This window comes from Xyrauchen texanus, chromosome 12 (genome assembly GCF_025860055.1).
Source record: "Xyrauchen texanus isolate HMW12.3.18 chromosome 12, RBS_HiC_50CHRs, whole genome shotgun sequence".
In the NCBI taxonomy this organism is placed as follows: Eukaryota; Metazoa; Chordata; class Actinopteri; order Cypriniformes; family Catostomidae; genus Xyrauchen; species Xyrauchen texanus.
The window spans coordinates 16,816,187-16,829,142 of record NC_068287.1 but is presented as its reverse complement, the minus strand read 5'-3'; positions in this window follow the sequence as shown (position 1 = coordinate 16,829,142).

The following is a 12,956-nucleotide window of genomic DNA, read 5'->3' as shown; positions in this document are numbered from 1 at the left end:
CTGGCTCATCCTGGATCACTCTCGAGAGTTACTGTGCCCTCGCAGGGACCAGGTGCTCAGGGACCTCAGCGGTCTAGGGCTTCAGGTCAAATGGTAAAAGAGCTAGCTCGTCCCGGTTCAGAGCAGCCCTTTTCTCTGCATGGAGTTAGACTCAGTCTCAATGACAGCGCGTCTCACCAACGAGCATACTCAGTCAGTGCTCAGGTGCCTCGCTCTCTTCGAGCCCAGCACAATGGTTCCTTTAAAACTATTCCAGAGGCTCCTGGAGCATATGGCATCCTCGGGCCATGTGCAATGGGCACACTGCCACTGGCTCCTGGACAGGACCCCGGCAGCTTTGGCACATCAACTGCCTAGAGTTGTTGGCTGTATCTCTTGCCCTATGGAGGTTTCTCCCACTTATCCGGGGCAAGTACATCTTGATCTGTTCAGACAGCACCGCAACGGTAGCGTACATAAATCGCCCAGGCGGCGTGCGCTCTCGTCATATGTCAGAACTCACCCGCCATCTCTTTTCCCCCTGAAAGAATAGGACCAGGAAAGACCGCCTTCCCCAACATGTTTCATAGCTTCAAGATAGCCCCAGCCGCTTCACGTCCTATGTGAGAGACATAGTGAGAGAAAAGGCTGCGGCTGCCGGGCTTGCTCCCATGCTAGTCATGTAGCGCCTGTTCCCCCCAGAGGGGTGAGGGGAACCTAAGGTCTGTATGTGACATCTCTTTGGTGGTGTTGGGGAGGGCTACGTGCAGCCGACACAGTTGCCTCTAGCACGCAGTAGCCTCTGTTCCACAGCAATAGACCAACCACTATAAAGGGCCGTACCTTATTTTCGGCTCCTCAGTGCAAAATCCTGACTGGCACTCACTGCCCCTCTTCCCTTTATACCCGTATGTCCGGGGCGGGGCATGCAAATTCTGTCTGCCAACTTTACATTGGTCTTTTCTCAGGTTCAGAGGTACATTGGTGTCCCAGGAAGACCCCTTGTGTCACTTCATTCGACACAACGTCTCGTTCCCTCCATCTGGGAATGGAGGTTACAACAGTAACCATGACGGATTGTACCTTAGTTACAAAAATAAATCTTTGAAAGAAAACTTGTGATTTCCAGAAAAAAACATTTTTTTTTAATCTTCATGTAGTACTCACTAACGGATGTAATGCTATTTATGCTTCTTCTGATGTGTTTTTTGCTTGGGGACTTGCATAAGTAATGAGGAACCTGCACATAGCGACCTCATTGCTTGTGCAAATTTGGAGACAATTTGGGGATGTTATTCAACATTCAAAAGTAATAATCAAAAACAATAAAATGTATAGTTATCTTTCAAGTTCTGTTTAATGTTAATCATGTCATGACAAGGGTTGCTCTTTTTAGTTACTATGGATGACATTGGTGTCCTTTTTAAAGGCTATTTAAATATTTCTCACTTTTAATTTATTATATGTTATTGTACACAATAGTGCCTACCAGTGGTAGGAAACCAAAGTGTCTTCGACAGTGCCCTCCCAAAAGATTTTTCCATTATGGCTTTTATTTGCATAATAGTATTCTGTATGTGGCAACTTCTCTAAATAGTGGTCGTGACATTTCCGATTTTCTGAAAATTGGTCGGGGCATGTCCCTGCCATCTCTACCTAAATCTACACCTTTGTCACCATCCAAATATAAGTAAACAAATGCTTTAAAGAAAGTAAGATATATTTTTAGTCTATTCATATTGTGCTCTTATTTCAAAAGAGATAGGGGAGTCCTGTTTTCCATTACATATCCTCTTTCAAGAAACATGGACAATTCCTATTTTGAAAACCTTTAACTTTTTTTCATTGATGAATTACTGTCTGACAAACAAAATGCTGGTTGTCTGACTAATTCCATACATAATGTTCATGCAAATGTAACAGAAGACTCTAACTGAATCTCCATTATCCTGCAGAAAATTGGTGGGTGTAAGTAAATATGACATGTCAACATAAATAATAGTTTCATAAGCATTTGACATCCAGCCTAGCATTTACCACTAACATTGTTTTAGAGGTGGGCAGCAGGCCACATCAGTGAGGTGAGAGCTGTTGGAGGAGAGAGTGTACTGAGTAACTCCTGCGGGATCACTGCACAAGAGCAGCACTTTACTCTCTAAGCAGCACAGAAAACAAGGGACGCTAGATCTGCCACAACCTAAAGGAGAATAAATTGAGGATGTATCGGTCCCATGGCAAGCCCAGCAAAGGGTAGAGCTTGCAACTCTGGAAATTAGCTCATCAACCACTGATATGTGAGGAAAAGGACAAGTTTAAAGTAAAAAGATCAAAATTATTCCATAAGTATGTAACATACAAGCTCCACACAAGCAAAGCCTTGCTTTTCAATATTGAAGGGGAAAGCAATGTTGTATTAATGACAGATTTTCTGTCATGAAACTCAACTTGGTGCAAGCTCGTTAATCTTGGTATCTGTAGCCACTCGGCTCGCTCACAATGTGTTAATCCAATCGGTCTGATGGTGTAAGCTAATAGGTCCTTTGACTTGTAATCTTTTAGCCAATCAACTAGCACACTCTCTCTTTGTCTCACATTTAAATGGCTTAGTTTAGAAGTTAAGCCAGGTTTTCTGCTGTGCATTGTGAACGTTTTCTCTAAAACCCTCCACCTCCCCAGCTTCACCTGTCTAGATCTTGGGCATTGTATGTTTGTTTAATTTTAAACAGCATGTCCTACATGCTCGATGCAGCATGTTTTGTGTTGGTCTACTTCAGGGCAGTCTCATCACCAAAAGGTCGCTGTACTGACTTTTTGCTTTCATCATCAAAATGTCATTGTCATGCTGTTCTCACCTCAGTTTGGACGATTCTGTCACAGGCTTGGCAATGTTCGGATTTATCTTCAGAGTATTTAATATAAGTTTAGTTACATCCTACAATCATATTAATATGTTAGATCCCCTAACCCAGTTACATCCCTATACATAACTACTAATATAACAAGAATATAACCAACCAACAATATAAAAGACATAACAAGGAGATACAATTACAGTCACAATAACTTACCAAATGACTAACGCTGCGTTTAAAGTCTTCTGAAACATTACAATAGCTCTGTATTAGGATCAGAGTGAAACTTAAGGTTTTAATAGCTGAACATTTTTTTAAATACATCCAAATGTTATCTTGTTGCAATCGGTTATGTCACACAAGAGCCAATGGCATTTGAGTTGAATATAGTACTGCATGTCATCAGAGTGACATTTAAGTAGGAGGCAAAAAGTTCCCCCAGTGGTATTCGGTCACGAGAGTGTGTAGTCTAATTGTGCTGCAGCAGCTGCAAGTCCACATTTTGACATAATATGTCTGTGTATGTTCTAGCAGTAGCAAGACTTCATACTTGGTCTACAGCAGCAGCATAGCAGATCTAGTCCCCCATGACCAATGTCCTATCATTATGTTATCCCCACATTAACATTCTAAATTGTTCAGTCATGACTGAACTGGTATAATATAAAATTATACCAATAAATATATTTGTATATTATTAGTGCAGCGATTGATTATATCATTGGAATAATATGGTATGTTGAAAAAATATGCCTTTCAGTTTGACCTTTCCATTTTGTAAAAGCTTTCATAAAATTATGATTGATCAATTAATTTTCAAGATTAGTTCATTCAAACAGCTCCTACGGTATAGGTATCTTTCACTTCTTTGCTTTTAACTTCTCTTAAAGGTAGAGAATGGCTGGAAAAAAAAACAATAAAAAAAGCAATGAGGATATGTTTATGTTTAAGAAGATCTTTAACATTTTTCAAGAGAAATCAAGGTAAGATTATGGTCTTGAAAAATAATGTGGAAATTGGAAGATATAAGGTCAAATTGACAATAAATAAAGTTCCAGTTCTGAGAATGAATGTATACAATGGGCACAATGCACTGCAAAATTGAGAGTACAACAACTAGTATACTGTACAAATTCAAAGCTGCAATTAGTTGTTCAGAAGGTACTATCCAGGACAGAAAAACTTTCACATTTTATTTTAATTTTATGATTTATTAATGATGTGTTCCATTTTTGTGCTAGTCACTGGTGCACATTCAGGTACTGCCATCTGTCTGTTTACATTTTACAGATGTTTGTTTCTGGGTGATGGTGGATGGTCCCTGTCACGAATGAAGCTAGGAAGCAAGTTGCAAGTGACACTCTGTTTATTAACAGTAAATGTGAATAATAGGGAAAAAGTCCAGGGTGAAGTTCTTGTGACGCAGGGACTCCAATGGTCAGATGAATGAGGTGAGAGAAGTGATGAGGAGTGCTGAACAAACACGACGAATCCAGATAACAGCCAACTGAACATGAAACAGGGACAACGAAGGCGCTGGGCTGGAACTCAGAGGGATAAACACAACCGGACATCACAAACAACGATCTGACAAAGGAGATGAGAAAGTGGTGAGTATTTAAGGGGAAATGGAATGAGTTACAGCTGGTGAAGAGGAGTGATTGCAGATGATCACGCCCACCACATCCACGCACACACACACATGTAATTGACAAAGCACGAGACAAGGAAGAGACCGAGGATTTATAAACCATGACAGTACAACCCCCACCCCCCCCAGGAATGCCTCCTGGCGTTCCCAGGCTCCCTTACCTGCCGATTGTAGTTATCGATAAGGGAGTGATCCAGAATGTCTCTGGCCGGTACCCAACTTCTCTCCTCCGGACCGTACCCTTCCCAGTCCACCAGGTACTGAAATCCGCATCCCCTCCGTCTTGAGTCCAGAATACGATTGACCGAATAAGTAGGTTCCCCATCTACGAGTCGCGGCGGGGGGGGGAACCGGAACCGGCGGATTAATGCGGGAATAAAAAACAGGTTTTATTTTGGATACATGAAAGACGGGGTGAATTCTCCTGTACGCCGGAGGAAGGTTGAGGCGGACTGCCACCGGACTAACAATCTTGGTGACAGTGAACGGGCCAATGAATTTGGGTGCAAGTTTATTAGATACGGAGCGGAGAGGAATGTTCTTAGTAGAAAGCCACACTTTTTGACCAGCGACGTATACGGGAGGCCTAGACCAGTGGCGATCGGCTTTGGCCTTGGTGCGCGACCCCACTTGGAGTAGAGCCTCACGGGCCTTAGTCCAAGTGCGGTGACACCCCTGGACGAAGGCGTGAGCGGAGGAGACTGCGACCTCGGATTCCAGACTAGGAAAAATTGGTGGCTGGTAACCTACACTACACTCAAACGGGGATAGGCCCGTGGATGACACTGGTAACGTGTTGTGGGCGTACTCAACCATAGACAGTTGCTGACTCACGAAGAAGGATTCTTGGATACCAAACATCGTAACGTTCTCTCCAAGTCCTGGTTGGCTCGCTCAGATTGACCATTGCTCTAGGGATGAAACCCTGAGGACAGACTGACAGTCGCTCCCAGTAATTTATAAAATTCTTGCCAAAATTTGGACACAAATTGGGGTCCTCTGTCAGAGTCCACATCTGTCGGGAGGCCATGTAACCGAAAGATGTGGTTAATGACAATCACCATTGTCTCCTTGGCTGAGGGTAATTTGGGCAAGGGAATGAAGTGGGCGGCTTTGAGAATCGGTCCACCACGGTTAAAACTACCGTGTGCCCCTGGGAGGGTGGGAGGGCGGTAATAAAATCTAGAGCGATATGGGACCAGGGTCTCGAAGGCACCGGCAGCGGTTGAAGTAACCCATCTGGGGGTCGATTGGAACTCTTACCAGTGGCACAGACTGAGCAAGCCAAAACAAAAATGTGAACGTCACGAGCCATCAGAGGCCACCAGAATCGTTGCTTGACTAAAAACTTAGTTCAATTAACTCCCGGATGACATGCCACATTAGAACAATGTCCCCACTGAATAACGCTGGACCGTAACCCCTCCGGCACAAACAAATGATTCGGTGGGCACCGAGCCGGGGGCGTTACCCCTTCTAAGGCCGTCTTGACCTTCGATTCGATCTCCCATGTGAGTGTAGAGATGAATAACGTCTCTGGTAAAATGCACTCGGGAGTGGACGGGCGTTCGGAGCGATCAAAAATACGTGATAAAAAATCGGGTTTGATGTTCTTGGAACCCGGGCGGTACGAGAGTGTAAAATCAAAACGACCGAAAAAAAGAGCCCACCGAGCCTGCCTGGAGTTCAATCTTTTAGCTGTGTGAATGTATTCCAAGTTCTTGTGATCGTTCCAGACGATAAAAGGTACCCCTGAACCCTCCAACCAGTGGCGCCATTCCTCCAATGCTAACTTGACTGCCAACAACTCTCTGTTACCAATGTCATAATTACGTTCGGCCGAGGACAAGCGATGAGAAAAAAACGCGCAAGGATGCATCTTGTCGTCTGAAGGAGAACGCTGGGATAACACTGCGCCTACCCCCACCTCTGACGCATCGACCTCCACCACGAACTGACGTGATGGATCAGGGGTTATCAGGATGGGGGCTGAAACGAAGCAGCCTTTTAGTTTGGCAAACGCAGCCTCAGCTGTGTCTGACCACCTGAACGTTGTTCTGGGACAGGTCAAGGCGGTCAGAGGAGTGGCTAGTTGACTGAAATTGCGAATGAAACGCCGGTAGAAATTGGCGAACCCCAGAAATCTCAGCAGGGCCTTACGGGACTCTGGGCTTGGCCAATTCACCACAGCCTTAATCTTCTCAGGATCCATGCGCATTCCCTCAACCGACACGATGTACCCTAGGAAAGGAACAGACTGTGCATGAAAAGCGCATTTCTCCGCCTTGACAAAAAGCCCATTCTCTAGCAACCTCTGAAGCACTTGTCAGACGTGCTGCACGTGTTCCTGGAGAGAAGGAGAAAAAATCAATATGTCATCCAGGTAGACATATATGAACTGATCGACCATGTCTTAGAGCACGTCATTAACGAGTGCCTGGAAGACCGCTGGGGAGTTGGACAAGCCGAATGGCATGACCAAGTATTCAAAGTGCCCCCTGAGGTGTTAAAAGCGGTCTTCCATTCATCCCCCTCCCTGATGCGGACCAAATGATAAGCTTTGCGTAAATCCAATTTCGTGAAGACAGATGCTCCCTGCAACCTCTCGAAAGCCGAAGACATCAACGGCAAAGGATAAGTATTCTTTACCGTGATGCTGTTCAGCCCCCGGTAATCAACACAAGGTCGCAGAGATCTATCCTTCTTCCCCACAAAAAAAATCCTGCCCCCGCTGGAGAAGAGGAAGGGCGGATGAACCCTGAAGCTAGAGCATCAGAAATATATTTCTCCATAGCCTCCCTCTCTGGAACCGAGAGTGAATATAACTTGCCCTTAGACGGAGACGTACCTGGCAATAACTCTATGGCACAGTCATAGGGACGATGTGGAGGGAGAGAAGCCGCCCGAGACTTACTGAACACTTCCTTCAGGTCCAGGTACTCCGCGGGCACGTTAGATAAATTCACAGTCTCCTCCTGAAACACAGAGACAGAAACAGACGGACAGGCAGACACTAGACAAGACTTATGACATTGAGTGCTCCACGCCGACACAGACTTCAACTGCCAGTCTACTTTAGGGTTGTGACGGGTGAGCCAGGGATGACCAAGGACGATGGGGACAAGAGGAGTGTCCAGTATGTAAAAGGAGATTGTTTCGTTGTGATTGCCTGACGTGACGAGAGTGATGTCTTCAGTGGCTAGTGAAATGGTGGGAAGTTCCTGGCCATTGAGGGTGTGTACAGCAATCTGATGTGTGAGAGACCTGAGGGGAACTTGGTGGTTGCGTGCAAAAGTGTAGTCCATGAAATTACCTTCGGCCCCAGAATCCAGAAGTGCTCGACAGTCGTGACGGTGGGTTGACCATTGGAGTCTTACCGGAAGGAGAGTAGATGTAGATGAGGTCTTCTCGGCGGAGATCCCACCCGATAGTAGCCTCATACTTACTATCGGGCAGGGCCTTTTAAAGGACAGTTGTAGGCAAAATGTCCAGCTCCTCCACAGTACATGCAGAGGCCCTGGGATCTCCGCCTTTCCTTCTCCTCCCGGGAAAGCCGGGCTCGACCCACCTGCATGGGCTCGGGATCACAGACGGGGCTGAACGCATCCCCGCCTCCAGAACTTTGGCCTCCAAATCCTCCCGAAGGACGATTGGTTTGTACTCGCCGTTCCACTCTGGACAGCCTTGCATCCACTCTTAACGCTAAAGCGATCAAGTTGTTGAGCTTGGTGGGAAGATCCATGGCGTATATCTCCTTTTGGACGCGGTCAGCCAGCCCATGCAGGAACATGTCCCACTGCGCCTCCTCGTTCCATTGACTCTCCGCCGCTAGGGTCCGGAACTTGATAGAAAAGTCAGATATGGATCTCTCTCCTTGACGCAAATCGGCCAGCACTCTGGCTGCTTCTCTACAGGAAACAGCACGGTCAAAAACCCGCTTCATCTCCACGGAGAGCGCTTGGAGCGAGGCGCAGCATTCGTCCTGTTCTCCCACACCACCGTTCCCCATAGTGCCGCTCTCCCAGTAAGTAGCGTCAGGACAAAGGCGACCTTGGTTCTCTCATCACAGAATGTTCTGGGCTCGAGAGAAAAATGCATAGAGCATCGTGTTAGAAAAGCTCGACAAAAACTGGGTTCACCTGAATATGACTCTGGAACCGGTAGGTGGGGCTCCGACTGGGAGGGGGCTGCTGGTGGTGGTTGAGGAATCGGCGGTGCGGGCTGCGCAGTGGGAGCTCGCAGAAGTTGGACTTTCTGGGTGAGTCCGGACACCTGCGCCACTAAAGCCTGAACAGCGCGAGCTGTGTCATTGAGATTCTTCTCTTGGTTCTCCATACGAAGTCTGCTGTTGTTCACGAAGTCCTCCAGACTCTCTGAACTGTTACTCGCTGCTTCCATATTGTGGTCAGATCGTTCTGTCACGAATGAAGCTAGGAAGCAAGTTGCAAGTGACACTCTGTTTATTAACAGTAAATGTGAAAAATAGGGAAAAAGTCCAGGGTGAAGGTCTTGTGACGCAGGGACTCCAATGGTCAGATGAATGAGGTGAGAGAAGTGATGAGGAGTGCTGAACAAACACGACGAATCCAGATAACAGCCAACTGAACACGAAACAGGGACAACGAAGGCGCTGGGCTGGAACTCAGAGGGATAAACACAACCGGACATCACAAACAACGATCTGACAAAGGAGATGAGAAAGTGGTGAGTATTTAAAGGGAAATGGAATGAGTTACAGCCGGTGAAGAGGAGTAATTGCAGCTGATCGCTGATCACGTAACGAATGGTCACGCCCACCACATCCACGCACACACACACGTAATTGACAAAGCACGAGACAAGGAAGAGACATAGGATTTATAAACCGTGACAGTCCCTAGCAGTAAATGTCCCTGTGGCATTGGCCCCTTTGGCCTGGTTGTTAGGTTTTTATTTAACATGTAAAACATATCACCATCCAAATGTCAGTAACCAAAACGCTTTAAAGAGAGTAAGATACTATACGTATTTGTAGTCTAATCATATTTAAACCCTGTCAAAAATACCAGCTACCTTATTAATTCTGTGGGCAGTTTTAAAATCTATGCAGTTCTGCACAATTGACCAAGATTAAATGAGTATGCCCAGTCAGATCCTTTCTGTGACCTCTAATTTTACAATTATCCAATATTAACCAATTTAAAATCATCAATTTGATTCAAATTTAATTTAATTAATATTTTATAAATAAATCCATCTTTCAGATGAAATACTGTGGGTAAAATCAAAACACAAACATGTACACAAATAACTTGCACTGCTTGCATCTGCCAGAAGCATAAATGTACATGTAATTAAAAGCATTTTGTTAAGGATTCTGTTTCCGTTTTCAAAGCCTGCAGACATGACATCCATGCGTGAGTGCTGCAAAAGCTGTGTTGCTCTGATTAGACTCACATCCATTTGCATTTAGCAGTCGGTGTTTCACGTTATGCTTTTTGAGGAAATGACAACATGCTGTTTTAAAGTTGGATTTCTGGTTTAATACTTAAAATATGAAAGGCCTGAGAGATACTTTTACTGAAGTAATGGGAGGCATCTAGCCTTTTATTGTGCAACTCAGACTGTCATCAACATGGGCTTAAATGCATTAACGTACTCCGCAATTAAATTGACTTCCTAAAGAGATAAAATGATGAGAGTGGATTCATGATGACAGTGGAATGTGGAACCCTTCAACAAAATATGATAGATGGAAAATAATACAACCAAAAATTTGCCACGGTTGCAACCTCCATCTTGCATGATCCCATCACAAGTGGTCAGATGAGACAGATTGTCATATACACCAGGTAGTAACATGCATCGCAATGCAGATTTTGAGGAGAGGGAATCTGATTTCATGGCTACATATGCATATTACAATATCCCCTCCATGGATCGCCACCTCATTGTGGTGGAGGGGTCATCTGGGGACTACATAGTTCTGCTGGGTGACTTCAGTGCCCATGTTGGCAACGATGGAGAAGCCTGGAGGGGAGTGATTGAGAGGAATGGTCAGCCTGATCTGAACCAAGTGGTGTTTTATTATTGGACTTCTGTGCTAGTCATGGTGTGGCCATAACGAACACCATGTTTGAACATAAGGTTGTTCATAAGGGGCCAAAGTTCAATGATTGACTTCACTATCATATCATCAGACCTGCAGCCACTTTTTTTGGACACTAGGTTAAACCTCTGGGGTCGACGGACGCGTCGGCGAATCCTGCTGGATATATTTGTCATTACAGCAGAAACAACTTAAAATACTCTGTCATTTTTGGGTATACAGATAAGTGTAAGACATCATTAGAGACTATAAAGGGTCTATTTTTATTTGTGTACACTCACAATAACAACAAAACCTTGTGCTTTTGTAAAATAAAGAAAATAAAAAGGGTGAGCTTTCAGCAGTCTCTGTGTTCACGAGCATATTTCAGAAACACGTCACAAAATGTAACTGAAACTCCGCGAATACTTATTACACAAATATGAAACATATGTCTAAAGAAAACGTAAAAAGTTCAATTACTATATTGTTTTGTATGAATGAGTGATCAGGATGGTTTTCACATCATTTTGTAGCAAAAACTCTAGGCTACAAGATCCAGTTCTATAAAAGTCTTGTGGACAAAGTATCTGTTATATGACCTTATTTCAGTGACTTAAAATTGTCGTTTTTTCAATAAACATTATTATCTCAAAAATACAAACCTGTACATGCATGTTGCTCACATATTATTGTAGCCCAGTTTGTGCTGAATACAGTGTAATCAGACTTTAGCCATTAATATGTTTTTAAGCAACTGAAAAAAGCACAAATGTCAAGGCATGTCAAAACTTCTCCAGGGCCCAAAATACCCTCAGATCCCAGAGGGTTAAAGAGAGGAGCAGAACTGCACGTGGGGGTGAGTTGGATCAGATAGAGGGGGAAACTGCTGGACAGACCAAAATGGATTGTGAGGGTGAACTGGGAAAGTTAGGCAGAGGCCCTTCTCTGTAGGATCTTTTTTTTTTAAGTTATCCCCTTTTCTCTCCAATTTGGAATGCCCAATTCCCACTACTTACTAGGTCCTCGTGGTGGCGCGGTTACGCACCTCAATTTGGGTGGAGGAGGACAAGTCTCAGTTGCCTCAGCTTCTAAGATAGTCAATCTGCGCCTGTTATCACGTCGCTCACTGTTCATGACACCTCGGAGCCTCACTGCATGTGGAGGCTCCTTCTACCCTCTGCGATCCATACACAACTTACCACGTGCCCCATTGAGAGCTAGAACCACTAATCACGACCACGAGGAGGTTACACCATGTGACTCTACCCTCCCTAGCAACCGGACCAATTTGGATGCTTAGGAGACCTGGCTGTAGCCAGCATCAATACTCACTGTGCTACCCATGCCACATCTCTGTAGGATCTTTAACTGCACACTTCTCCCACATCCCGGAGGAGGCTGGAGACATGAAGCCGAGTGGACCTTTTTAAAGGCCTCATCACAGCGGCTGCTGTGAGCTGTGGCTGGAAAGTTTTGGGTGCCTTTTGGGGAAGCAACCTAATAACCTGCTGGTGGACACCAACAGTGAAGGAAGCCATCAGGCTGAAGAAGGAGGCTTTTCAGGACTGGTTAGCCCACAGAAATTCAGACTCTGAAAGGTACCAGCAGGACAAAAGGACTGTAGGCACGGTGGTTGTGGAAGGGAAAACCTGGACGTGGAAGAAATTTGGGGAGGCCATGGAGACTCATAGAGGTTCTGGCAAACTGTAAGACAGCTCAGGCATGAAAGCAGGGTTTTGTCAAGGATTTTTGGCTTGACCATATAGTCGAGCGGTGGATGGAACACTCTGAGGAACTTCTACACCTGACCGACAAGCATTCTGTGGAGGAGGCAGGGACTGAGGACTCGGGGGGTCAAAGAGCTCTGAAGTGGGAAGGCACCAGGAGTAATTTACCCTGAGATGTTGAAGGCCCTGGATGTTGTTGGGCTGTCATGTCTGACACACCATTTCAGCTTGCATGGAGGTTGGGGCAGTACCTAGTAATTTGTGGGAGGGTGTGTTCCAACTATCAAGGGATCAAACTTCACAGCCTTCCTGTGAAAGCTTGTGCCAGGGTCCTGGAAAGGAGATTCAGGCCAATAGTCGAACCTCAGATTGAGAATAAAATTTGGATTCCGCCTTTGTTCATGGAACAGTGGATCAGCTCTTTATCTTAGCGCAGGTCCAAGAGGGGGTGTGGGATTTTTCCCATCCAGTTTACATGTGTTTTGTGGACTAGAGAAGGTATACGGCCATGTCCCCTGGGGTGTCCTGTGGGGGATGCTGATAGTGATTTGTTCTTTTCAGGTAGGGAACGAGAAGCTGCATGTATGCACATTTCTCATTTTTTTTTATTTATTTTTTTATCTGATGGTTATTTTCATTAAAAGACATATGTAGCAGGCAAAGTTTAAAAACTTTGT